Source organism: Callionymus lyra, chromosome 19 (assembly GCF_982586985.1).
Source record: "Callionymus lyra chromosome 19, fCalLyr1.hap1.1, whole genome shotgun sequence".
Lineage (NCBI taxonomy): Eukaryota > Metazoa > Chordata > Actinopteri > Syngnathiformes > Callionymidae > Callionymus > Callionymus lyra.
The window spans coordinates 12,099,780-12,122,472 of record NC_141836.1 but is presented as its reverse complement, the minus strand read 5'-3'; the positions used below and the strand labels follow the sequence as shown (position 1 = coordinate 12,122,472).

The 22,693-nt window shown below is 38.4% G+C and overlaps 1 protein-coding gene across 2 annotated transcripts in view; it reads left to right on the top strand.

The window, feature by feature from the left end:
• The first annotated feature begins 327 nt into the window (after nucleotides 1–327).
• The window catches only part of LOC148059524 (plexin-A1-like), a 179,819-nt gene continuing 157,453 nt past the window's right edge, over nucleotides 328–22,693 (top strand). The window contains exon 1 of one of the 2 annotated variants that reach the window (XM_087781286.1): nucleotides 328–520. The gene's annotated coding sequence lies outside the window, so the exon portion shown is untranslated. The remainder of the gene's footprint in view (nucleotides 521–22,693) is intronic. The other variant, XM_087781287.1, reaches the window with a different exon arrangement.

The window sequence follows — 22,693 nt, the reverse complement described above, 5'->3', positions numbered from 1 at the left end:
CTTTCTTAGTTTATTTACTGTACCATGAATCTATTAAAATGTTTTTTTCATCAGCATTTTTTATTTTCTTGATAAATAATTGGCTTATCATCTTTTTTACTGGAAATTTGTCGCATGTAGACAATTGTTCATAAATGAATAATGAAGAAAAAAAACTGTAAGAATGATTTTTTAAAAAAGTGTATTTTTTAGAGAGTTGCGATCTTCCAATGTTCAATGTCGCCCCCTATCGGCGTCAACGGGTACTTCCCCGGCGCTGTAGCAGTAGGGGGCGCGCCTCTCTTTCACTGCGAGCTTTGCTCTCCCTCTTCCTCCCTCCTTTTTTTTTTTTTTTTTTTCATTCTCTGCTCTCCATCGATGCTCGATTCAAACCGTCTCTTCATTCATGCCGAGCGCATGCACGGGAGCTGCGGAGCCGCGAGAGCCTCTCGTGAAAATAGACCCCACCGGTGCTGCTGGGAATGTCTTGTACTTTTTAAAAAAATGTCAACCTGGACTTCCTCCGAGGAGCGTTTACACGGTAAATATCCAAAGTTTTATTTCATATTTTAAATTATTTTATTTAAGATCTTGTCTGCGTAAGTTTGTGCAGGATCCGCATCCGCGCCTCCATTCACTGCTGCACAGCTGCGACGATTGTTGGGTCGCTTCTTTTAAAAAATGTTTTTTTTTTGCGTCATTTTCTTCAACATTTTTTTGATAGTGTCGCAGCAAGTTTAGGGGTTTTAGTTCTGCGCGTGTTTTTTTTTGCAGCGGGTCGTTGACACCCGCAAACATTTTCTGACCCGTTTTTTCTTTCTTTTTATTTTTTGCTCAGTTCTATTCTGGTCTCTTAAGAAAAGCTTCCTGTCGAACAGATAAATTCATGCGGGATCATCCGTTTGACAGTTTCGTGTCACCTTATGAATATTTGACTAGAAATGCGTAGGTGAGGCAGACAGTTTTTTTTTTTTGAAGAGACCACTGGTTCACTGCCAAGAACATTTAAAAAAAAAAAAAAAAAATCTTTACCTGTGTTGTGTGATCTCTGCTGAGGATGAAAGATGCTCTTCCTCTCCATGGAACCTCAACCTCCACTTGGGTTCCTCATTGTCGTTGTTCTTGACATGAAAAGTGGCGTGAGATCCCTCTGACAGCTTTTATGTTTTTCTTTCCCATGTAACCTCATTACCCAGTTTATTCTCGGCGCGTTTTTAATATTAATCCCCATCTTCGAAGACATCTCTTTACACGCCTGGATGAATATTTTACCACTTTTTTTTTTTTACTGCGTTGAGATTCTCATGCCACATGTTTACTGGATACACTCGGATGCAATATTCATGACTATAGATGCTGATCGAGCTGGGAGAAGTTCATTAACAATAAATCATTTCAGTTTTTTTAATGATCGTGTTGATTCTCCTGATTGATTTGGAGTGAAAAAAACGGTTTGAAGTACTTTTTTTTTGAGGCTCATTGTTGATATTTATCCCCAAACATTGAAAAAGATCCTTTAAATCAACTGGTTATTCAGTATCATCGCCATGTTTTTGACATTAATCTGTGTGAAGTGATCTATCCGACAATTCTGACCTGCTCTAGTAGAAGAACTCACATTTCCCCGATCGTTAAAACTCTTCACTGGCTTCCAGTTTCTTTCAGGATCAATTTTAAAATTCTGGTTCTTACTTTCAGATCTATTCATGGTCAGGCTCCTCCTTACTTACTTGTCACTATTGTTAAAAAAAAAACTTGTCAGCAATATCCCGCTCGATCTCTTGGAGCAGTGGTTCCCAACCCCTGGTTTGAAGGCGGGTAACGGCCGCACGGAAAGAGAAAATAGTTTATATAATTTCAACGCTATCGATTACGATGTCTAAATGGTGTTTTATTTACTTAAATACACATCAAGACGCGTATTTACGTCAACTTTACTCCATTAATAAACATGTTAACTAGTGAAAATTCAAGATTTATTTTGACATAAGTTTGGTAACCCCTGGATTTTGTTTTCGTTGTGGGTTACGAAACTTTAGCAACTATTTTTTTTACTATGAATGTCAGTTTTTAACGAACCATGACGTTGTCAAAATCTCATTAGGACAGTTTTTAAAACTGACTCGTCGACCAGAGCTAACGTTGCTAACCTGGCAACACGTGAAAGTGGAATCTAATTGGACACATTTTTTAGTGAACTGGAAGCTGACAATCTTATTTTTTGTCCTATATTTAACTATATTTCTTCATAATATATAATTGTTTATGTTTGTTAATTAACTTTTTTTTGTTTTAACTTCTACAACCAAGCATAAAGAATACATAGTTTTAACCTTTTCAATTTAAACAACTTTTAGTAATACAAATATAACAAACATCCCATGATTTCTACTCAAATTATCTTCTTCTATTGATTTAAATATGGTACTTATTGTACTTTTTAGAGTTTATCAGGTGATACAAATATTTATAGAATGAATTATATTGCACCGTATACTTTATGAAACTTCCAGAGGTGTTTTTTTCCAAACAAAATTTCCAAAAATGGTTAATTTGTCTTGATTTTAAATAGTGTTCAAAGTAATTTTGAAGTTTTAAACAAATACACTTATTCTTGCACAGATTGTATTTGCATCAAAACACATATTGAAAGTCTTTTGGTAGTATTTTTTTCTTCGACACTCTCGAAGTCCTTTACTTTTATTGGAATCTCATCCTTATCTTATCTTAGACAACTGTCATCTTGACAGGTCGTCACATAAATGCGAAGCTACTCTGATTTCCAGACGACCATCAAGTTTCACTCTTTCAAACGCGAGTCTGTTTAGCAGGAGAAAAACAATCCAACATTAACAGGTGCCTGGTGTTTGTTCTTCTCCGCCGTGTTTGTTCTCAACACCGCGACGGATAGAATGATTTAAGAGTGAAGGAGGGGGGGAAGCGTTTCCACGTCGGGGGAATATGAAGTAACTCAGGCGAGGTTTAAAAAGATGAAAAATAGATGGAAATGGAATATGGGAAGAAAGAGCAAAGCGTGAGCATTGAGGTAAAGAGAGGCTGACATCTCCCCTGACAGTGGGCTGAGATGAGAGGAGCGGCACGAGCCGGGGAGTGAAAGCGATCAGGGTTGAAGGTCTTTCTGGGAGAAGATGCCACAATTAATGAAGCTTTTCGGCAGGTTTTTCTACCTTTTTACCTGAGACTTGCTAATGTTACCAAACTTTAACTTTAACTGATATTTCTAAGTAGAATTTGACACTAATTGGTATCGACCAGACCATGTTATGTCATTTTAATCTCATCAATATGTGGGAAAAAATACTTTCCAACATCAGATAATATCCAAAAATATTCAAAGTATATCCTAATTTATTTTCACCAAAAATGAACTGATTCGAATTATCTTTATTTACAGTACATGAGCTAAGTATATGACAGTCTTAATTAAAATGGATTATTGTGTTTTTATTGATTGTATATTAATATATTTAATTTCCATTCATATATATATTTCTTCTGTTGAATTAAATTAATTTTATATAAAGTTTCAAAACATAACCGTTATCTTAAGATATCATAAAACTGATCATTGTGTTATTTTTAATTGATCATGTATTAATATATATATACATCAAAGCATTCACTTTTGTAAGTTTAATCAAAGTTGTTGATAAAAACGCACTTAAATAATCTATAGTAGCATTAAAAAAAAGTCTGAATTTTATGTATATATTATTTATTATTCTGTTTATTAAAAGGAATGTTTTTTTTATTTATCAAAGTGTTACATTTGTTTGATTAAATATTGTAAGATTTAATGAAAAAATAATAAAATCTTATAAATCTCGATTTTAACAGATTTATTTCAATTTAATATATATATTGTTTTGTTTAATTAAATTTATATAAAGTGTCAAATTATAATTGTTATTTCAAGACTTCTCAAGAGCTGAAAATGTATCTAAATTTTTATTGATTATTTATTAATATTTAAATTTTTTATTCAGTAGTTAAATTAGTTTTATGCTTTGTTTTTGTTGATAAATTAAATGTTTTTTTTTTTAAATTGATCTGAGATTATTTCAAATATTTATAAATATTTTTTTTCTTCTGTTTAATTACTTTAAATTATATATAAAGTGTCAGTTATTTCAAGACACAGATAAAAAAAACACTATATAAGAGGAAAAAATGGCCCTAGAGAACAAAAAGAGAGTGACAATGATGGGGCAGAAACCTCGAGCAGAACCAGACTCAATGTAGCACCATCTTTTCGAGCTAATCTTTGTGTAGTTTTCTTGACACATGAACTCACGTGCGCGACAATAACCAAACCTAAACATGATTCCACGACATTTCCCTTCAAAGAGTTCCAGAAGAAAAAAAAAACACAACAAAAAAAAAAAACTCGACTCACAGCCGACAGTTCGGAAGTAAAACAATCCCCGAATCTGTCTCATCTCTCGCGATCACGTCCGGGTGTTTGCCAGAAACCGAAGCCACTCGCCGGGTGAGAGAGAGAGAGAGAGAGAGAGAGAGAGATAAACTGTGCGTCATCCATCTGGCGTCAAGACATCCGGACTGCCTGCAAACTGATGAAATGACAGGGATGACAGTGTGGAAGTGCTGAGTCAGTGAGAACAATGATACTCTGGGCCATTACCCCCCCCGACACACACACACACACACTCTCACACACACTCACACACACACACACTCTCCGAGAGAGGCTGATCTCATTTAGCTGAGTGTTATATGTGCAATATTTCTTACGTGCTTTAGCTGAAAAGGATTAAAGAACTTTATGAGGACGGTTTTCTCGTGACACTTATTAGGAAAAGTGAAGACTTTCCTCTTTCATCCATCGCTTTTCCAGACTCGTCCACTCGGTTTCATTTCTTTATCTTCATCTTGAGGTCACTGCTATAACGTTTATATATATTTATAGGCTATATTTGTATGATTGCGACTGTTTTATGTTGGAAAGAACATTTGAGGAGCTGCTGTTGTCGTCACTTGTATCTTCCTGGTTGTGCGTCTGGATCAGTTCAAGACTCACTGGAGGAGGTTGAGCTGCAGCTTCTCTTTCCTCTAATGATCCTCAACAAGTGAAGAACACACACCTCAGCTCTCTCTGGTTTCGACTGTGTGATGGTGTGTTCACGTGTGTCATCGTCTGTATGTGTCTCTGCGCTTGTGTTTATCTGTGCGCGCATGTGTGTGTTAGTATGTCTGTTGGTTCTTGTGCGTGTTTGAAGGTGTGTTCATACGTGTGTCGGTTGGCTGTGCGCACGCACGCATGCATGTGATCATGTGTGTCTGTTCGCTCTTGCAGGTGTGTATATGTGCACATGCATGTGAGTGTGTACGTTTTTGTTTGTGTGCATGCATTTGTGCGCGTGGGTGTGTCTCTTTGCATGTGTGTGCGTGTGTGTTAATGCCATGTGTGTGAGTGTGCACGTGTTTGTGTACATGTTCAGGTGTGTTTGTGTGTATGGGTGCTTGTTTCTGTGTGTTTATTTGTGTGTGTATGTTTGTAGTTGTGCGTTTAGATGTGCATGTGTGTGTGTGGGTGTGTGTTTCCATGTGCATTTGTGCCTGTGTGTACGTGTGTGTGTGTGTGTCTGTGTGTACATCTGCATGTGTTTGAGTGTGCACGTGCTTGTGTGTTTGTGTGCATGTGCAGGTGTCTTCATGTGTATGGGTGCATGTTTGTGTGTGTATGTTTGTGTATGTGTGGGTGTGTGTTTAGATGCGTGCGTGCGTGCGTGTGTGTGTGTGCGCGCACGTGCATGTCTGTATGTGTATGTTTGTGCATTTGTGCCTGTGTGTACATGTGTATGTATGTGTCTATGCTTTTGTGTGCACGTGTGTACATGTGTGTGTGTGTACGCATGTGTGTGAACATGTACATGCGTGTCTAGGTGTGCATGTGTGTGTGCAAATGTGTGTGTGTGCTGCAGTAGTGTTTGTGGTTTAGCAAAATTGCTCCAGTGAAACATGATGTGTGTGAGTCAGCGTGTTTTCGATGTGTAGCCATGGGCTTTGTTTTTAAGAGCGTGTGCTGAAGTCTTCATGCCTCGCTACGCACCCGCTTTCACATTCTTTCCTCTTGTGAAACGGAGGAAACCGAACAGTTTATGTGGCTGTTGAACAAAACATTTCATTTTTTTTTTTTTCCCCAACTGCGCGCCGATGTAGTCGAGCGGCCTCCTCCCCTGCAGACCCCCGCGGACCCCCGCAGGAGCGCCTGAGCCCCGACAATCACTCCCGGAAAATCACTTGTTTGTCGTCAACGTTTCCAACTCTACCTCATTGAAACTTCATCTGTTGCGCCTCGGAAAAGAACTCTTGACTCTGATTTTCTAAAATACACATGTTCTTCTTCCCGTGACAGAGAAATAAATCCACTTTTTTGATTAATTATCAAACATTTTGCTTAAAAAGTAGGAAAGGATTTCACTAAATTAATGTCTGGATAGATTTTCCACTCAGTCTGGATCCAAAAAGAAGTCTTTTGGAAAAAAATGTTTGTGTACATGTGCAGGTGTGTTCGTGTGTATGTGTTTATTTGTGTGTGTATGTTTGTGTATATGTGTGGTTGTGTGTTTAGATGTGCATTTGTGCCGGTGTGTATGTATGTGTAGGTGTGTGTTTACATGTGCATTTGTGCCTGTGTGCACGTGTTTGTGTGCATGTACAGGTGTGTTTGTGTGTATGGGGTGCATGTTTGTGTGTTTATTTGTGTGTGTATGTTTGTGTGTGTGTGTGTGTGTACATGTGCAACAACTCTTGACTCTGACTTTCTAAAATACACATGTTCTTCTTCCAATAACAGAGAAATAAATCCACTTTTTTGATTAATTACTAAACATGTTGCATAAAAAGTAGTGTGTGTGTCTGAAGGTGTGTTCATCGGTGTGATCGTGTGTGTCTGTTCGCTCTTGTAGGTGTGTATATGTGCACATGCATCTGAGTGTGTACGTTTTTGTCTGTTTGTGTGCATGCATGTGTGCGCGTGGGTGTGTCTTTTTGCATGTGTGTGAATGTGCATGTGTGTGTCTTTTTGCATGTGTGTGAGTGTGCACGTGCGTACATGTACAGGTGTGTTCGTGTGTATGGGTGCATGTTTGTGTGTTTATTTGTGTGTGTATGTTTGTGTGGGTATGTGTGCTTGTGTGTACATGTGCAACAACTCTTGACTCTGACTTTCTAAAATACACATGTTCTTCTTCCAATAACAGAGAAATAAATCCTCTTTTTTGATAAATTTTGCGTAAAAAGTAGAAAAGGATTTCACACAATTAAGGTCCGGATAGATTTTTCAACTCAGTCTGGATCCAAAAAGGAGTTTTTTGGAAAAAAAAATGGGATGGAAAAAAATTGGCATTAGCTCTAAAAACCCCGGGTTAAGGATGTTTCCCACAGTGACACATGTTATAGTGAGGATGGATGATAGATTGAAGCTTTTCTAACCCGAACCAGATTCTAACACGCGACGTCTTAGATTGAGCGCGGCGTCCTAGCGTGACCGCGAATCCACACGCTAGGGTCACGACGACATGCGTGGAATGTTTTTCCGGAGCAGCTGTGAGGAGGAGGAGGAGAGGAGGAGGCGTCAACAAGTGGGAATCGACCACAGAAGCTGCGGCGCTCGGGAGGGATTAGTGGGTTAAACTGCAGTGTGTGTGTGTGTGTGTGTGTGTGTTCGTGCATGTATGTTGATAGCTACATGTCTGACCTTTTACCAGGCCCGAGCTGCCGTGGATTACTCTCTCTTTCTCGTGATGAGTCCAAGAAGAAAGAAGTGAAAGATTCGGTTCACTCGTCCTCGACTCGACACACTTTTGATGACTCGGCAGAAGTTCGGGACCTTCTTGGCAGGAACAGCCATATTTGGGAGACGTCGTCTCTGGAAATGATTATGTGCCAGACGAGCATGTGCAAGGGTTGCGAGTTGGAATTCCTTCATCTGATTACAGCAGTCCCACTGTAAACTCTTGCAGCTGTGTGTCTGTGTGGGTTTGTCTGGGTGTGTTTTATGTGCGCTTTTTTTTTTTGTTTCTGTCTAAATGTGTGTGTGCATGTAGGTATGTACGTATTTGTCAGTACTGTTTGCATGCCTGTGTGTGTGTGTGTGCATGAATGGCTTTGTGTATGTGTGTGTTTGTCTTTCTGTGTGTATATGTATATAAGTGTTTGTTTACCCTCCTTCATTGACGCACAAAAAGACACACAATTATCCAGGCTCTAGCATTTCTTTAGGCGTTTGTGTACATGTATGTATGTGCATGCATGTGTTTGTGTTGGAATGTGAATGTGTGTGTTTTTGTCTGCACATGTGTGTGCATGCATGCATGAGTGTGCGTGTTTGTCTTCATGCCTTTGTGTTTTGAATGTGCATGTGTGTGTCTGTACCTGTATGCATACACGTTTTTGTCTGTGTATGTTTGTGTTTTTGTCCGTTTGTTTGCATAAATGTGTGTGTCTGTACGTCCATGTGTGTGCATGCAGTACACGTGTGTCTCTGTATATCTGTGTGTGAGTGTGTGCGCACATCTGTGTGTCTGTACGCTTGTGTGTTTGTGCATTCGTATTTTTGTCTGTTTGTTTGCATAAATGTGTGTGTCTGTACGTCCATGTGTGTGCATACAGTACACGTGTGTGTCTGTATATCTGTGTGTGTGTGTGCGTGCACATCTGTGTGTCTGTACGCTTGTGTGTGTGTGCATACATGTATCTAATTTTTGTCTTTGTGTTTACATAAATGTGTGTTTTGTATGTCCATGTGTGTACATATATACTGTTTTTTGTGTGTGCGTGTGTCCTTGTGCGTCTGTGACAATATCATGACCCTGCAGTTGTTGCTCACAACACACAGATACGATCTACACACTGATCAGCAGAAGAACAAATATTTCCCTCCATGTTCCTTTGGTTCTTCACGAACAGATGATTGAAGCATATTTTCTCAGTGAGATCTGGTTCAATCAACAGTTGCGTCTACATTCAAACAAGGACTTCTTGTCGAGGACAGACGAGTGTGTTTGATTCGCTCGAGTGCAGCTGCTGTTCTCAGAATCAACACCGACCATAAAAGTGTATCCAAGACAGACGAGAGCAGCGACTTGGCTAATGGAGTCGTGGACTTCTATACGTTTGTCTTGGCCTGTGTTTTTCCTCTGCGCTTCGAGTGCCAGCGTCAAGTTTATTTTTTTCCACACTTTATTTTCCACAGTGAGCTGCAGAGCTGATGCAGAGACACTTGGCTCTATTCATCCTCGCGTTCCATCGATGACGCCGTACGTTGGCATCGGCCGGCGTCGTTTAGCTTCGCTGTCAGATCGGAATAACATCGGGTCCGCCTTAAAAAATATGTTTTATTCTTCCTGTCGTCGAAAAGCTGGTCCGACCACACGACTCTTGATGAAGTCGTAACTGCTTTCATCTGTTTTGAAAAAAAAATGGTCAAAACAACAGCTTTGAAAGCGGCTGGAGTCGACCGTATCCTCTCGTCCTCAGTCGTCACCGGGATCTCGCGGGATTATATTGTTGAATCTCTAACTAGAACACTAACAAATGCAGTGAATGTTAATTGTCAATAAAACATTTTTTATTTTATTTTGAAATCACTTTATTTACCTATAAAAAGTAAATTACTATGTTGAACAATAAAATATGATTGAAAAGCCTTAATACCGAAGTTTTTTTGTTTTGATTCAATTGATACAGTGCTGTCGAATATTGATACAGTAATGCGATATATCGTAGGATCAATGTTTCCCGCTTAAATATAAATCGTTTTTTGTTTGTTTTTCATGATACTCGGAAGCACTGTATTATTCTTTTTTTTTAATTTAAAATGAACGTGCACATTTTTATAGCGTTTGTTATTTTTGGTGTTGAAATTGCACTTTCGGCCAGATCCTGGCGTTGACTGAGGACGAGAGGATACAATCCAGCAGCCTTTAAAGCTGATGTTGGGACATATTTTGGTTTCAAAACGGATAGAAAAAGTTGGTCAAAAGAGTAAATTCTGAGTCAAGTACTCGACAATACTACACATATATACTTGTTACTAGTATCACAATATATCGTGATATGTATCGTTTCGGCAGATTCTTGCCAATACACACCCTTTCGTAACATACCGAGTTCAAGATGTGAGGAATGTTGCAAGAAACAAAAGGATCTTATGAGCAACTACCAGATGAACCGCAGATGACCTTTAGACTTCACCCGGACGTCTGACCTCCGTGACCAGCAGGGGGCAGCGATCCTGCTTCACATTAGCCAACGTGTTGACGGTATTAGGGTTTCCTGGGACTCGATCCTTGCAGGTCTCACGTCCTGTCCACATTCCTTGAAGTAAAACCATCAGGGCTCGCACTGAAACCTGGCCCGGGTTCATATTTATTCAGCGGCCGCTCGTCTCCGACTGATACGACAACATAGTGCGATTGTTTTCCTGCTCCATTGTGAAGTTGTTTTCATTTGCCGAGCGCTCGACACTCGCCGTGGTCTGGTTTGTTTTCCCTCGGACACTCGATCTTGACTTTCAAGCTCCGAAAAAAACATCTTGAATTTCATGCACAGCCTTCCTGACATCTTGCCGTCTCAAGCTTTTACCCCCCCATCCTCCGGACCCTCCTTCATTGACGCACAAAAAAGACACACAATTATCCAGGCTCTATCATTTGGCGTTAATGGCTTCTTTATGTGCTGGGATTGTTGATTTTCTTCACTCTGGAACAAAAGGCGAGTTGATTGTGATTTCCTGGACATCACCACCTTCAGTGGGAACACTTCATTATGTGGGAACGTCGATGGTGCACGCCTGCCAACAGTGACGCAGCACTTTTTGATCCTGCTGCTATAAGGTTAGCAAGAGTGATGCACGAGGGTTTGAAGGCCACGTGTCGGAGATAAACGCCTGAGGGGCGGCAGTAAAGATGTCCGACAGTAGCTCCTCGTCCTGATGTTCTTCTCTACTATTGTCTCTTTACTTGGTGTCTGTGGTTGATTCTGACTGTTTGCACTCACACTGAAGGAATAAAAGGTTGTTTTATTACATTTATGATGGTAAGTTTTACACATAATTGCATTTGGTTGGTTGAGTATAAAGTACATTAAGATAACTTTAAATAATACAGTATGTGCAACACTTGCCATCATAAATGTAGTAATAAACCACTTTTGATTACTTCAGTGACCTAAATACCCATGCATTGTTGAGTCAATGTGTTTGTATAGTAAACCATATGTGTCAAACTCATGGCCCGGGGGGCCAAATCTGGACTCCAAAGTGATAGTCCGTGGACCCACAGGGTGGTTAGCTAAACGTTCCATTACGTTTCTGTTCTGTCTTAGATTAGATAGACTTTATTAAATCTTCAGGAAATTAGGTTTCCAGTCCACAGTGGTCGATAGAAAATACAGAGGTTTCATAAAATCAAGAACAAGAACAAAGTGCAAATACAAAGAACAAATGCAAAAAGATAATAAAGCGCTAAGAGTTCAAAGGAGAAAAACGCATATCTTTAAGGATACATTTTTGGTTGAAATTAGTAGCTTAGTTACAGTTACTGAATACTTATTTCAAAAGTAACTTAACTAAGGCAAGAACAATAAATTAAGTTACAGAATACAAATGAAATACAACAAAGTATCTATTATTTATCATATAATTACTTTAATTTGTTTTGAAACCAAAATATGTCAAAACATCAGCTTCAAAAGCTGCCGAAGTCCCCTGTATCCTCTTGTCCTCAGTCATCACCGGGATTCATTGTTCCTTTAGCTGCCTAGGATGTAATGACTGCTGCCATCTAGTGGCCGGACATTTAATTGCAACACAAAAATGAACAAATGCTGTGAATGTTAATTGTACTTCAAAAAAAAGAAGTATTTTATTTATACAAACTTTATTCAACTTACACTAGTGTAAGGTTAGATACTGTGAACAAACAATTCAGAAAAAAGGTAAGAACAATAAATAAAGTTACAGAATAAAAATAAAATACAATAAATTATCTATTATGTATCATATAATTACTTTTAATTTGTTAAAATATGTCCAAACATCAGCTTTAAAAGCTGCTGGAGTCGACTGTATCCTCTCGTCCTCAGTCATCTCCAAGATCTCGAAAGATTTCATTGATCTTTTAGCTGCGTTTTGGACTTCCTGTTAGATACAAGTTGTGTTGCTTAACATCTAAAATATTTTGTGTACACGGAGAACAATTGTGTATTAGAGGACAGAGATGGGAACATATCAACAGTAGAAATGACTCTCTGACGGGCCATAGAAAAAGACTTGATCACGAACCACTGGTTTGTTATTCCAGGCGGCGTGAAAAGAAGAGAGGGAGGTTGTCATCAGGGCGGAGCGAGCGACGGGTCAAATGTTCTGGATTTAGACGAGCGCTTCCTCCGCTGATCCCCCCTGCACTTTAATAAGCACTTTCATTTATATTAATGATGCAAATGTAGCCTTTACGGGAGGGATTGATATGCAAGGTGGATTCCTTCGGTGTGTGTGTGTTCATCGGTGTGTGTTCATCAGTGTGATTGTGCGACTGCAGGCTGGAGAGGAAAAATATCCGCGTCTAAAGGTCACGTCACGAAAAGAAAAAAAAAAAAATGACACAAACCCAAACTTCACTGACACCACAGGCGTCGTCGCACACACTCCCTCACACACGCACAACGACGTGTGTGTTTGTAGGTGTGTTGATTTAAGTGGCAGATGTTTAATTAAGCGTGCGATTCCTGCTCCCTGACAACACACGGTTACATTATCTCCCAGTTCACGTTCGTCTTTATTTTTGGCTCCTCGGCGTATGTGTTTAAAAGAAAATCAAAGGATGCCTCAAGGCTTTGGATTTATGAACCGTCATGTTAAAAAAAAAAACTGTCATGTGCCTGCGGAGTGATTTACTGGAGAGAAAGTAGGGCAGCGTGATAAAGTTGCATCATAATACGCAGCTCTTCAAGCAAACGTTTGAACGTATTAGTCAAGAAATGCATCAATGTTCTTTAATGCAGCGTTAAAATCACACGGAGCGTCTCCAAGTGAAGATAAAAAGATTTGTTTTCATCAACAGTCTTGCTTTAAAATGAGGTCTTTTTGTTGCCCCCCTGTGGAGAGGGAATTCTTTTTTTTATCTTCTTTAATTCAACCCATTAAAAACAGTTTCAAGCACAAATATGGTATCATTACATCGTCTTGAAGCCTGGATCTTAAAACAGTCAAAATAAATAGTATAGAGTTCGAGTTTCACTCTTTTTTACTAGTTATGAAGTTTATTTTTTGAGTAAACGTGACTGAAACGAGAGTCTCGATGTGTCAAGAGTCACAAGCTAATGTTACTTCAGAAGAAAATGCCATCTTTTTTCAAAATAAAACAATTTTCAGGCAGTAATAATCAATACAAGAGGGTTTTGGGACCACTGCCTTAGAAAAGACTTTTACAAAACATAAGCAAAAAGGTTTTCTTGAAGATCCAGTCATGGTAGTCGATCTTACATTGTCGGCGACTACTTGGACTAAGCCTGCACGATATGAGAAAATTTTAGTCTGACAGCAAAACTTGGCATATTCTAGATTTAGCGTTGTCGTGGTTAGCACACATGCTAACATCGGAATTACGAGGAAAATTACCTTTCATTGCCATGTGGAAAAGAATCTAATTTTTAGGTGAACACAAATAAAGAAAAACTAAAATATAATGTTGACTTCGTGAAAAAGGAAATCTGTGTTATCTAAAAAGCGAAAGTAGGACCGTGATACATGTTTATCATTATTATGAGGATATAACATAGATAATAAGAAAAATCCTGAAGTATTTCTACAGTATATTTTTAGACATGTATATCACTACTACAGAATTTATGTTTTATTGCCTTTTTGGAGGCAAACTGAGTACAATAAAATATATTTCCAAACATAGAACATTTAAATCTAAAAAGTAGCGGTCCAAATCTTCTGGACCAAGAATCATATAGAGTTCGAGTTTCACTCTTTTTCACTAGTAGTACGGGTTTAATTTGTTTTGAAATGAAAATATGTCCAAAACTCATCTTTAAAAGGAACTGAAGTCCACTGTCTCCTCTTGTAATGACCATTTAATTGCAACACAAAAATGAACAAACACTGTGAATGTTAATTGTACGTTTAAAAAAAAAAGAAAAAAAGAAGGTATTTTATACATACTTTATTGAACTATTAGTAGTGTAAGGTTAGATACTGTGAATAAACAATTCAGAAAAAACGTAAAAACAACAAATTAATTTACGGAATACAAATAAAATCCATAAAATGATCTATTATGTATCATATTATTACATTAATTTGTTAAATTGTGTCCAAATATCAGCCTTAAAAGCTGCTGGAGTCGACTGTATCCTCTCGTCCTCAGTCATCTCCAAGATCTCAAAGTATTTCACTGATCGTTAGCTGCGGTCTGGACTTGCAAAGAGACGTGAGAATACGTTGTTTTGCTACGATTCCAAAATGTCCGACAGACACGATCCCGCCAGGCTGATGCACTCTCTTCGTTCACGTTTAGTTCGGTGCTGGAGTTGGAGTTCCTGCAGTTTGTCGGCCTCGAGAAGTCGTATTTTCTTTCCCCCCGTCTGAGCCGTTGCACTTGAGAATATATGCAAGCAGGCGAGAGGACATCTCTGTAATCCACCATTTTTACGAGGCGAGCGCGCACGCCGTTGATATTTATAACCGTGAAGTACCTTCGGATGGCGGCTGGTCACCTGCCAGAGTGGCTGTAAAGCGATTACCAAAATTCAGCGGCGTTTGGCTCTTGGCAGCCATTAATTTTACACTCTTGCGGATGAGCTCCAGAGCCAAAAGGTTTTCATTACCATCAGCCAGAGTTATTTTGACCTCCTCGTTCCTCTTTAAGTGATTAAAACACATCAGCTTGTTCAGCCGTACACAGTAGTTTCTGATGATATCTTCATGAAACCAACTTGTGAAGAGTCGTAGATTATATCGACACCGATGAGGCCATCAGGTTATGAACAAGGCGGATATCATGGATTTATTTGTGTGACTGCTTTACCTAGGATTTTTAAGACGGTGTGTTAGCAAAAAAGTAAAACAAACGGATGTAATTAAAGAACAGGTTGAGTCTGGTTCTGGTTGAGGTTTCTGCCTGAAGACTTGTTTTTTTCTCTTCTGATGTATTTAGCGTTATTTAAACTTTAATGTGTCTTCAGATTACTTTATTATTTAACTTAAGATAGAGTTTAATTGAATTAAACTGAATAAAGTGTAGTTTAAAGACGGGGTGTCGACAGGTCCTTTTGTGGCCCTTAAGCAGGTTTAATTTGGCCCCGCGTCTCCATTATGAACTGACTTTTAATCAAAGGAATATAAAACACACAATTTTTATAATTCTAAAAGGTAGCATTTTTAAAGACAAAACAAGATCACAGGTCAATTGAAAACATGCGAAGCGGCCAGGTGTTGCTAACGCTAATTCCGTTGTCCGCGGAAAAAAGTTCAGGATTATTTGTTTGAAATGGATCAAGTTTATATTTTGAATACAACGAAAAAGCTCACAACAAATGCAAAGACCGAAGCGACAACACTTCAAAATTCAGCAAAAACACTTCGACATTTATCCAAAAAGGTAATGTGCTGCAGTAGTCCACAACGGAAGTGACGGACATGCGAGTTCGGGAACTTTATTGTTGTAACGTAATAACCTTTTTTTTTCTTGTTCTCTTGCTTGTTGACCAATGTTCGTTTTTGGTCATGTGATGTGGGTCTGTGGTGTCGATTTGAGACGACTCGAAAGCTTTAATGAAAAAATGTTAAAAGATGCGACAAGTACACAAATTATTGGTTGTTGTACTTGTGTTGGGTTTAAAATGTTGGTGAATTACAAATATATATATATATATATATATATATACACATACATACAGGGCTTTGGAGTATTTCTCTGTGTATTATTATAGAGCTTAGCGGAGTAATACTACTGTGACCCGTGGGTTGGCTTCATAGCTTACTCCGTATTTGGACAGATTTTTGAGCACCGTGTAACACGTCGTATAAGCCATATGCGTCGAGAAAATGAATGATTTGTAGTGGACCTTATAGTCCATAAAATATGGTAAATGAATCTCTGCGATTTTCTGGTTATGTTGGTTATAATTGAGTATTTGAGGAGTGTCTTAAATAATAAATCATTTGTTTCTGATCACTACTGGAAGGGCTTTGCTGCAATGGGATAATATATCATTTTAATGGATACAGAACCCTCTAGTGGTTATAAAGTGCAACTGTGTGTAAGTAGTTATTGTTACAAGCCTCGCCTACATCTGTAGAAAAACTATTAAGGAATCCCCCCTTAAATATTCTGACATAAATCAACCATCAGACCCCTAGAACAGAGCTCTTATTCTGGGAAACGTAGACTTCATGGAACGTGGGGAAGTCCAGGTGTCTGCAATGGCCCTCGTCTGTAATAAACCACTAATGACGCCATTTCTCGGGGCGATCCAGGGTGTGTTACTGTGGACATAGTGCCTTCTTGCAGGAAGCGTGGGAGCCATTATCCATTTTCGGCGTTCCCAAATGTCCATGAAAAGTGTTTCCAGGAAACATCTTCCATTTTTTTTTTCTGGTGAAAAATGCTGAGAAATACAGGATTAGGTTTGATGTATTTACAGGGCGTCACTATCATCCTTGCTGACCATATCGGACGTTGTAAAATGCGTGTTTTCTCGTCTCTGCCCTCCTAATGGCTGCGAACATTTGCACTGACAGCCCAGTTTATAGACGCCGTTATGGTGACAATAAAACATGTTTCTATTGCGACTCCATTATACAGTTTCTCAACCAGGATCGATGATGATCTGCCTCTGCACACCCAGAGAGGGAAAACTCCGATACGCCCTCGTGTCCCGTCTCCACTCCCTTTCAGTGTTTTCTTCTTCCACTTTAGCTTTTGTTTTTCCATTCCTTCATACTTCATTGCCCACACCCTTTTTTTTTTTTTTTGTCTATAATTTTACTGCAAAATTACTTCGGTCGGGAGCCAGTGTCGATTATCTTCGCCCAATTCCCTGATAAAGAAGTGTGTTTCTGGGCCTATTCAAGCACTTAAAGCCCTTCTAAATGGCTTTAGCTGCGGGGTTTCCTCTTTTGAAATTTCTCACACACACACACACACACACACAAAGGCATAGCTGTGGCCGCACACACACATACACACACACACAGTAAATGTTAGTGGACGTCTGGAGGCCTAATTGTAAATGCTAACATCGAGAATTCCTACCAGAGAGACTGTATTTACTCAGAGCTTTTTATGACTTTGTTTTGGTTCAGTGCAGAAGCTTCACAACGACTAGAAGTGTTTTATATGAAGGTCAATGAGCTCCTTAAACCGGGGTTTGGAAAGTTCACTTTCTATGTGAACTAGTTCAAAGCTCAGTTCACTCAACTTTCAAATTAACTAGTAAATGAACTATGGTTCTATTATCTAGTTAATGGACAATGGTTCTATTATCTAGTTAATGGACAATGGTTCTTTGAACTAGTTCATGAATTATGGTTCTGTGAATTAGTTCATGAATTATGGTTCTGTGAATTAGTTCATGAATTATGGTTCTGTGAATTAGTTCATGAACTATAGTTCGGTGATTTAGTTCATGAACTATGGTTCGGTGAATTAGTTCATGAACTATGGTTCGGTGAATTAGTTCATGAACTATGGTTCGGTGAATTAGTTCATGAACTATGGTTCTATGAACCCGTTCGTGGACTATGGTTCTATGAACCCGTATCTGGACTATGGTTCTATGAACCCGTATCTGGACTATGGTTCTATGAACCCATTTCTGGACTTTGGTTCTATGAACTCATTTGTGGACTTTGGTTCTATGAACCCGTTCGTGGACTTTGGTTCTATGAACTCATTTGTGGACTTTGGTTCTATGAACCCGTTCGTGGACTTTGGTTCTATGAACCCATTTCTGGACTTTGGTTCTATGAACCCATTTCTGGACTTTGGTTCTATGAACTCATTTGTGGACTTTGGTTCTATGAACCCGTTCGTGGACTATGGTTCTATGAACCCGTTCATGGACTATGGTTCTATGAACCCGTTTGTACACTTTGGTTCTATGAACCCGTTTGTGGACTTTGGTTCTATGAACCCATTCGTGGACTTTGGTTCTATGAACCCGTTTGTACACTTTGGTTCTATGAACCCGTTCATGGACTTTGGTTTTATGAACCCGTTCCTGGACTATGGTTCTACGAACCCGTTCGTGGAACTATGACTCAATGAACTATGGTTCATAGAAATGTGGTTCATAGAACTATGAACCTGTTCATGAACTATGGTTCTATTTACTATGGTTCGTAGAACTGTGAACTAGTTGAACACTGTTCTTAATGAAAGGTACATCGATTTAATCATGAACAACTTTCCTGTATTTAACTGCCTCATGTTTATTTGCTCAGAAAATATCAGTTAATTAGTTCTAAAATCTAAACATCAGAACAAAGAAAAAGTCTCTTTGTCAGAAGAAGCTTTTCTTCCACTGATGAAACGAGCCTCACTCCACATCCTATTGACCTCTCCACGTGCCGTCTCTCAACAAGCCTTTCATCATGTATGTATCCTGAGTAGTCGCCACTTCACTGCCTCTCCACGTTGATTTAGAGCCAATCAAACACTCGCTCGTGTGTCAGGATGAGTTTTGGATGTTTGTGGCGACAGAAAGTAAAGCAGCTCTCGGACGCACACGAGTTGCTGTCGACATTTGTCGCAGACAAAGAACACGAATGTTTGTTTAAATGTCAACTGCTGTCGTTTGGTGGTTCCAGAACAAAATGTGTCGAACTTGACACTTGATGAAGTGTTTGAAACAAAGGTGTTTGTTTGTGACTATATTTCCTCAGGGGCCACATTATGTTACTGTTATCAGGGGCCTCCAAAGAGAGCAGAGACACAATATGAAGGAAAAACTCCAACCTAAGCATTAGATTCAGCAGTTTTTCTATGGCCTTTTACTTGTTTTATTTTTCTCATTGTATTATTCTACTGTTTTTAATCTAGTACTTTTTATCTTGTACTATATGTGTACAGAACTTTTCGCTGTTGTTGTTAAAGTGCTTTATAAATACAGTTGACTTGAGAAAAAACTGAGAAAGTAAGAAAAAAATATCAATATTAAATCAACCAAAAACATTATTGACGTAACGATGGCTTCACTCCTCCTCAGAACAGAACGCCCGCTTTGTTTATACAACGAGTTTCTTTGAGGTGGAGACTTCTGGGATTGATGATGCGCGGTGACACATCTTGAAGTTTGACCAATCACAGCCGAGTGGGTGTGGTTATGGTTAAATCGTGTTTTCAGTGGGCGGGGCTTAAGCAAATTTTCTAATGTAAATATTTTAATTAAAATAAAGTTTTGTAAAAACAGACACTTACTCATGAGTTAATTTAAATCAACACATTAGTTGGCGCTTTAACAATAGAACATAAAAAAATAAAATAATTGTTGGATACATTTTCTACGCTCCTGACCTCCTTAGGGCCACATAACATACAGTGAAAGGGCCAAAAGTGGGCCCCCGGACCACACTTTTGTACAAGTTTATATATGCAGAAGATTGCAGCGAAGAGAATTGTTGCACAATAATTGCCACTGTGTCAATATGATCGGATAATAAGTTTGATTATGTTGACAAACAAACGGTTCTAAAACACAGTTATTCAAGCTATTTGAGTATTTTCGTCACTGGCCTTCTTTGGCTAATCGTCACGTTCTGCTCTGCACACACACACACACAAACAAACGCACACACAAACACACACACGAGGGTAAACTCACACACTTGTTTCAAGCCGAGCAGTCACAGCCAATTAACGTAGTGCAGTCAGAGTTTATTCCTGCAGGAATTAATGTGACGTAAAGTGAATGCAAATGCAATTAAAAAGTAGCCGTACTGTGTCGCATGAATCAAGCCTTAATGGCTCAAAACTGATGCTTTTTCAAAGCTGACAGACACAGATACGGATGTTCAATAATACAAGTTTGTCTCTCACAAACATTCCCTGAATTAGGTTGAAAACCTTTCTATGTTGTGTTGCGTGTAACAAAGACATTGATTTCCGTTTGTGTCGGCGGTGTAATAAATCTGTCTGAACAGTCGGGATTTGAACTGCGTGTCCGACAACGTGGACCAGCGGAAAGATTTTTTGCCCCTCGTGTAAGTTAAGGGCCGGAAAAAAAGTTACACAACAGGAAGTAAGAGTTTTATATTTTATTTTCATACTTTGAGGCTCAATTTAGATCTTTCTAGCTTCAAGCAAAATAAATCAAATATAATAATGAGATATTATTGACTAATATTGGGGAAAATATAAAAATAAAACAAAAAAACAACAAGCCATAGTTCATATAATTGTGTGAATACTACCTCTACTGCTACTTCTACTTTTACTACTCAGTCCACTTCTACTTTTACTGCTTATTCTACTACTAATCCTACTACTGCTTTTCATAATTATACTACTACTAATACTTCTACTACTTACACTTTTACAACTAATTTTACTACTGCTTTTACTTATAATACTTATACTACTAAATCTACTACTACTACTTCTTCTATTCCCCACTCCATTTTTACTACTATTTCTCCTTATACTTCTATTACTAATTCTTCTACATTTTTTTGTACTACTTCTACTATTTATTCTACTTCTAATTATACTACTTCTACTGTTAAGTATGCTATTTCTTCTACTCCCACTACTCCTTCTTCTACTCCCACTACTTCTTCTACATCTACTTCTGTTTCTACTACTTCTTCTACTTCCACTAGTTCTACTACTTCGTCTACTTCCTCTACAAATGTTACTACTTGTACTACAACTTCTACTTCTTCTACTCCTATTACTACTACTTATTCAACTTCTACTACTTCTACAACTCCTACATCTAAAACAAATTCTACTACTTCCAGTACTTCTTCTAGCATTTCAGTTTACATATTCAGCAGATTCAGCATTCACACTGCATTTTTTTTTTCTGCTAATGCAGATTTTCTTGTTTTAATAATGATTCAAGCTGTGTACAAATAATTTTCTTTTCATTGTTTTTTCATGTAAGTAACATACAACAAACTATAAAAAAAAAATTATATCACTGTAGAAAAAAATGTCTTCATTGTTTCCAACATAATTTAATTTGTCGCCACATTTTTCAACTCAATCCCAGTCGATCTATTTCAGTCTCTAAAAGTTTAAAAAATCAACTTTTTCTTTCCCACGTCCCGCTCGTCCCTCTCATCTGGATGCCCCAGTTTAGTCAGACGTCTTCTGACATCATCGTCTCAACCGTGCACATGGAGAATACACTTATTTTTAGCTTCATGAAGCATGTCTGCGAAGGTGCGACGAAAATGTGACAGAAATAACTCAACATGTCATTCACAATTAAGATAACACCCATTAGCTAATGGATCTTTACGTCTGCCGTTTTTCGTAAAAAAAATGATGCTCCAGAAATAGATCAGTTAGATCCACAACAATGTTTAATGTATATCATGTATATCTTTAGCTAGTTGCTGTCGAATAAACATCAAGGAAGTAGATGTTCCTCCTGCCATTTTTATTCCCTCGTATGTCGCAGTTACTGAGTTTATTGCTTGTGATCACATGACTATAATGAGCCAATTAAATCATTTTATTTGGAAAGGGGTTTGTTGAAATGGTGTTGCGACGTTATGCATTTAAAAGTATTTATTTCCCCATTTTCCTATTTATCCTTTCCTTTGAATTATTTCATGTGATCCTTGTTCTTTACACTTTGTCATCCCTTGCGCTTTGTTCTTTTGTTTGCACTTTGTTCTTGTTTTTATGAAACTTGCTGAACCGAACTGGAAACCCAATTTCCCGAAGGAGATCTCCAGTCTGTCAAAGAAATTCTTTCTATCTGAAAGTTTGTAAAATGTATTCAGAAAAATAAAAATATAATGATGGGACCAGAACCTTTTTTTTTTTTTTACAAGTATAAGTAAGTAAGTAAGTAATATTTATTCATATAGCTATAAGATATTACTGAGAACAACACAGGAGTTCGTATCCCAGATATCCGCTATTTCTTTCAAGCCATTCGGGAATGCTCGGAGGTAAAATACCGCGGGACTATAAGCGATAAAGCGGGAAAACGAAAAATGGCGACCTTGGTTTGGTACATTGTCTAGTTATTTTGATTTGTAAAGGTGTCAACAAAGACTGTATTATTACTTCCACACTATAAGCAACATTTTGTTGATAAAATTAATGTTTTTGGGATTGAAAAATAGCCTAATTCTGTTCCCCCTTGAGTTTTTCTTACAGTATTTTACAATTACTCTAATTTAATGTTACATGAATGGATCCCCGTTTGTATTTCTTGTGTCTATTTTGTGTTGTTTTTTTCAAAAGAATCAAAATTCCCAATTCAAAAGGAAGGTGCGTTAACCGGCCAGACTGTGGAGCATCTTCCTTCAGTCCGCTGAAGATGCTAACAGTAGCCATATTGTCCTGGTCAGACATGCCACGGCCGAGTCATCTGGGCCACTGTAATCCCGGCTGGACTGTGGATGAAAGGAGCCATTGACGACTAGTGAAGATTTTCAGATGGAGCGGAATGTAATTAAGCGAAAGGAATGAAACAC